This window comes from Phocoena phocoena, chromosome 18, assembly GCF_963924675.1.
Source record: "Phocoena phocoena chromosome 18, mPhoPho1.1, whole genome shotgun sequence".
In the NCBI taxonomy this organism is placed as follows: Eukaryota; Metazoa; Chordata; class Mammalia; order Artiodactyla; family Phocoenidae; genus Phocoena; species Phocoena phocoena.
In genome coordinates, this window is record NC_089236.1 from 53,069,312 (window position 1) to 53,075,717 (window position 6,406).

Sequence of the window (6,406 nt, forward strand, 5' to 3'; positions counted from 1 at the left end):
GAGGACTTTAACTTTGTTTCACATGAAAACATGGACAGTATGTCAAGTTCTAGATTAGGTATATAGCTTGTGGCTATTGAGACCAAATGAGATAGGAGGTTTAGGAAAGTATTTGGTTAAAATTGACAAAAGAGTTAAGTAAGTGCTATGTCATATAAAAAAAAAAAAAGGTTGGTTTTCTGATCCGAATTATTTGAATTAATTGCACAAAATGACAAACAGAAAAAAAGTAAGATAGAAAAGTGAAAAGAAAAGCACAATAGAATAATTCTTAACTTAGATGCAGATTTTATTAATATCTCCTTTCTCTACTCCAGTTTGATCTTTCTTCATATCACTCACACTTTCAAGTTTAACTAACAAGAAAAAGTGAAATGTACATACAATTCAGATACCTTTTCTCTGGAGCCAGAGAGACAAATCCCTTCCATTAAATTCCTGAATTAAGAGACAGGAAGTTCGCCATGTAGAATAATGTGTTCACCTCTTACTCACAGAGAATGGGCTTTGATGAATAATCAGCTGGACAGCAGTTGTGCAATCACTTAGAGGACATCAGAAGTCAGTGCTGGGAAAGGGGAAGGAAGTCTGAAGAATACAAGAGAGGAGGGCTCCACCTCCGCTCCTGAAATCAGGTTTTACAGGTTCATATAAAGGTAAGGTATTTTGGTATTTCTGGCTCAGAAATATACAGGAGGCTGTGCAAAAAAAAAGTGAGTGGGTCCACAGTCATTAATTTTATTTAGGAAAAACAAAACAAAACTAGAGAAAAATTTTAGGAGCATCTTTACACAACAAAGGTTTAAAAAAAGAAAAGTGCCCTTTGCTACTCTATCGGATGCAATATTCAGAAGCATTACAAGGTATTTCTGTCCCTCTGCAGGGAACCCTGATGATTTAGGGAAGTGATTCATTTAAATCTGTAACCTTTTTTCCATTCCCTTTTAGATTCTCATTTTAGCATCATAGTGGAGAAGCTTAAAAGTTCTTACAACTCCCCTTGCTGGCAGCAAAAAAGAAGTGCAGCTTTAATATGGAAAACTTCAGCATATATACCCTGAATATAATGGCTAAATGTTAAATCAACTTTTTATTTATTTTATTTTTTAAGTTTTTAATTATATTTTATTGTTATTTGATTTCATAGGCATACAAATTCAGTCAGGGCAAAATTAATATGTGCATTAGGTTTCATTTCTATATAGGAGAAAAAGATATTTGAATTCAGACTTTTTTTTTTAAACAATAAAAAATTATCTCTCACAGTTCTGGAGGCTAGAAGCCTAAGATCAAGGTGTTAGCAGGTTTGGCTTCTCCTGAGGTTTCTCTCCTTGGCTTACAGGTGGCTGCCTCCTTGCTGTGTCCTTGCAAGTTCTTTCCTCTGTGTCTGTGCATCCCTGGTGTATCTTCCTCTTCTTATAAGGACATCAGTCCTATTGGATTAGAACCCCATCCCAAAGACTTTATTTAACCTTAATTAACACTTTAAAGGCCTTATTTCCAAATATGGCCACAGTCTAAGGTACTGGTGGTTAGGACTTCAACAAGCCAATAATGATTGTCTAGTGTGTAGAAAGGTCCTGAGCCGGGCTGGAGACTGAATCTGGACTCCTGGATGACTCAGCTGTTAGTGGAATTTCCTTCTGAAACTTTAAAAAGCTTGATGACTATCTTAGACCTTTTTTTTTTTTTTGCGGTACGCGGGCCTCTCACTTTTGTGGCCTCTCCCGTTGCGGAGCACAGGCTCTGGACACGCAGGTTCAGCGGTCATGGCTCACGGGCTCAGCCGCTCCACGGCATGTGGGATCTTCCCAGACTGGGGCACGAACCCGTGTCCCCTGCAGCGGCAGGCGGACTCTCAACCACTGCGCCACCAGGGAAGCCCAGACTTCTTTTTTTAAATTAATGTTTATTGGAGTATAGTTGCTTTACAATGTTGTGTTAGTTTCTGCTGGACAGCAAAGTGAATCAGCCATATGTATATGTATATCCCCTCTTTTTTGGATTTCTTTCCCATTTAGGTCACCTCAGAGCACCAAGTAGAGTTCCCTGTGCTATACAGTAGGTTCTCATTAGTTATCTATCTTATACATCGTAGTATATATATGTCAATGCCAATCTCTCAGTTCATCCCACCCCCCCTTCCCACCTTGGTATCCATACATTTGTTCTCTACATCTGTGTCTCTATTTCTGCTTTGCAAATGAGATCATCCTTACCATTTTTCCACATATATGTGTTAATATATGAAATTTGTTTTTCTCTTTCTGACTTACTTTACTCTGTATGACAGACTCTAGATTCATCCATGTCACTACAAATGACCCAATTTTATCTGTTTTTATGGCTGAGTAATATTCCATTGTATGGACCACATCCTCTTTATACATTCATCTGTTGATGGACATTTAGGTTGCTTCCATGCCCTAGCTATTGTAAATAGTGCTGCAGTGAACATTGGGGTGCATGTAGCTTTCTGAATTACGGTTTTCTCCTGTATATGCCCAGGAGTGGGATTTCTGGGTCATATGGTAGTTCTATTTTTAGTTTTTTAAGGAACCTCCATACTGTTCTCCATAGTGGCGGTATCAATTTACATTCCCACCAACAGTGTAAGAGTGTTCCCTTTTCTCCACACCCTTTCCAGCATTTATTGTTTGTACATTTTTGTGATGATGGCCATTCTGACCAGTGTGAGGTGATATCTCATTGTAGTTTCCATTTGCATTTCTCTAATAATTAGAGATGTTGAGCATCTTTTCCTGTGTTTGCTGGCCATCTGTATGTCTTCTTTGGAGAAATGTCTATTTAGGTATTCCACCCATTTTTTGATTGGTTGGTTTTTTTTTGATATTGAGCTGCATGAGCTGTTTGTATATTTTGGAGATTAATCCTTTGTCCATTGATTCATTTGCAAATATTTTCTCCCATTCTGAGGGCTGTCTTTTTGTCTTGTTTATGTTTTCCTTTGTTGTGCAAAAGTTTTTAAGTTTAATTAGGTCCCATTTGTTTATTTTTGTTTTTATTGTCATTACTCTATGAGGTGTATCAAAAAGGATCTTGCTGCAATTTATGTCAAAAAGTGTTCTGCCTATGTTTTTCTCTAAGAGTTTTATAGTGGCTGGCCTTACATTTAGGTCTTTAATCTATTTTGAGTTTATTTTTATGTATGGTGTTAGGGAGAGTTCTAATTTCATTCTTTTACATGTAGCTGTCCAGTTTTCCCAGCACCATTTATTGAAGAGACTGTCTTTTCTCCATTGTATATTCTTGCCTCTTTTGTCATAGATTAGTTGATCATAGGTGTGTAGGTTTATCTCTGAACTTTCTGTCCTGTTCCACTGATCTATATTTCTGTTTTTGTGCCAGTACCATACTGTCTTGATTACTATAGCTTTGTAGTATAGTCAGAAGTCCAGGAGTCTGATTCCTCCAGCTCTGTTTATCTTTCTCAAGATCACTTTGGCTATTCAGGGTCTTTAGTGTTTCTATACAAATTGTAAAATTTTTTGTTCTAATTCTGTGAAAAATGACATTAGTAATTTGATAGGGTTTGTATTGAATACATAGATTGCTTTGGGTAGTATAGTCATTTTCACAATATCGATTCTTCCAGTTCAAGAACATGGTATATCTCTCCATCTGTTTGTGTTATCTTTGATTTCTTTCATCAGTGTCTTATAGTTTTCCGCATACTGGTCTTTTGCCTCCTTAGGTAGGTTTATTCCTAGATATTTTATTCTTTTTGTTGCAATGGTAAATGGGAGTGTTTCCTTAATTTCTTTTCCTGATCTTTCATTGTTAGTGTATAGGAATGCAAGAGATTTCTGTGTAGTTTTGTATCCTGCAACTTTACTAAATTCATTGATTAGCTCTAGTAGTTTTCTGGTGGCATCTTTAGGATTTTCTATATATAGTATCATATCATCTACAAACACTGACAGTTTTACTTCTTCTTTTCCAGTTTGGATTCCTTTTCTTTCTTTTTCTTCTCTGATTGCCTTGGCTAGGACTTCCAAAGCTATGTTGAATAATAGTGGTGAGAGTGGACACCCTTGGCTTGTTCCTGAAGATCAACTTTTTGTTTTAAAAACAAGATCCCTTCCAGCTCCGATTTCTGAATAAGTTTGAAACATTATTTAAAAACATGAATAGTATCAATCAAATTTGTTGGAGATACTAATTTCCAGATCAGACCAACAATAAATCTTACATTAAAGCATTTAATTCAGTAGCTTAGCTTCAAAAATTTATATTTCTGAAATCTGATTCAGAATAACCTTATGATTTGGGGGGTTTTTAGGTTGTACCTCTGCTTTCTGTCATTTTCTCTCCATAGATCCATATTATCTGTGGCTGACACAGGAGGTCCACTAATCATTTAATGTGCTCCCACACACTTTCCAGCCCCTTGCTGTTCTTGCAGTTGGGCAGCCGTGAATGATGTGTGTCACTTATTGGTCCACAAGTTAAAGATCCAGCCCTCCACCCCAGCTGTCTCCTCCACTGCTGAGCTCACTGAACACATCTCAGGTGAAGTCCATTGGCCTAGGTACCTGAGTGCCTCTGTGGAGCAGAGTCCCCCTGTGTACCTCCTCCTCCCATTGACGTACAGTGGACTTTGTGTGAGTAAAACAAACCTGTTAGGAGTTAAGCAATGGAGATTTTGAGGTTCTTTTGTCCTGAAAATAACAAAGTATCTGAAGTTTATAGAACACTTGCAGCATATTAGGCTCAATCCTGAACACTATATGTCTCACTTGATCCTTACAACAGCACTAGGAAGTATTTAGATATTTTATTAGCCACATTTATCTATGACAAAACTGTGGCAAAGGTAGATTAAGTAACTGATCCCAGGTCACATGGCTAGGAAGCGATAGAACTAGGAATCAATTCAGTCTCCAAATTCTTTCAATTTTTATGTGTGTGCTACACTGTCTCATAAAATCCAGATTTCACACTGATTTAAGGTTAATTAAATTAAGTTAAATGTTATCATTCTATTTAAAAAGTTATAAAAGCAAGTAATCATACACTGACCCAGTTAACCAAAAATATTCATCAAGAGTCTAGTTTGTTGAAAACACAGTCCTAAGCATTGTGAGATATATAAAGAAGTATGAAAGGTGTTCCTTTATCCTCATAGAGCTTATATTCAGGCTAGAGAGACCAATCAAGAAACTTGAAAAGCTCAGTAGCAATAGAAGAGACTTACAAATAGTCCATGACCAGTTGGCAAATTAGCCTTTCACATGGTAGAGTATCAGGAAATATTTGTCAGGGAGAAGAAAGAAGGATGATCAGGAAGGAAAGGTGGAGAAAAACTGGTGAAGAAGGTAAATGATGGGATTACAGTGCTTATTCCCATCCTTCAGGGTGGGGGTGGTCAGGCTCCATGGAAGAAGCAGGGCTTGAGCATTATCTTTTTTTAAATTTTTGGCTGCGTCAGGTCTTCGTTGCTGTGCATGGGCTTTCTCGGGCTTTCTCTAGTTGTGGCGAGCAGGGGCTACTCTTTGTTACGGTGCACGGCCTTCTCATTGCGGTAGCTTCTCTTATTGCAGAGCATGGGCTCTAGGCACGCAGGCTTCAGTAGTTGTGGCACATGGGCTCAGTAGTTGTGGCTCGCGGGCTCAGTAGTTGTGGTGCACGGACTTAGTTGCTCCGCGGCATGTTGGATCTTCCTGGATCAGGGCTCAAACCTGTGTTCCCTGCCTTGGCAGGCTGATTCTTAACCACTGTGCCACCAGGGAAGTCCTGAAAGTAAGCTCTTTTACCTGTCTCTTTTAGTTTGTGGTGAAAATTACCTTCATAACTCTAAATGATATACATCTACCCCTATTTCTTTCTTTCTTTTTTTTTTTTTGCAGTATGTGGGCCTCTCACTGTTGTGGCCTCTTCCGTTGCGGAGCACAGGCTCCGGACGCGCAGGCTCAACGGCCATGGCTCACGGGCCCCGCCGCTCCGCGGCATGTGGGATCTTCCCAGACCGGGACATGAACCCGTGTCCCCTGCAACGGCAGGTGGACTCTCAACCACTGCGCCACCAGGGAAGCCCTACCCATTATTTAATTTCAAAATTCATTTCCATCCTTTCTGGCTTTCAGATAATTTTTGAAATTTTTTTCATTGATAACAGCTTTTCCCAGTCATCTTGTTCTCTCAGATGCTATGGGTATATTCTTTTTGTATTTTATCTTACCCCACCTCAGCCTGCTGCCATTGGAGGTTGAAAAGGATGAAAGGCAAACAGGGATGCCAATCATAATGTCTTCTGTTTCTCACAGACATCACATGTTTTAGAATCTCAAATTAAAGAATCTCTTAGTTCCAAGAGGAAAATCAATATGAAGGGTAAGAATTAGAGGCTGCTACTTGAGGAGCCAAGTGGTAGGAAGGCTATGAA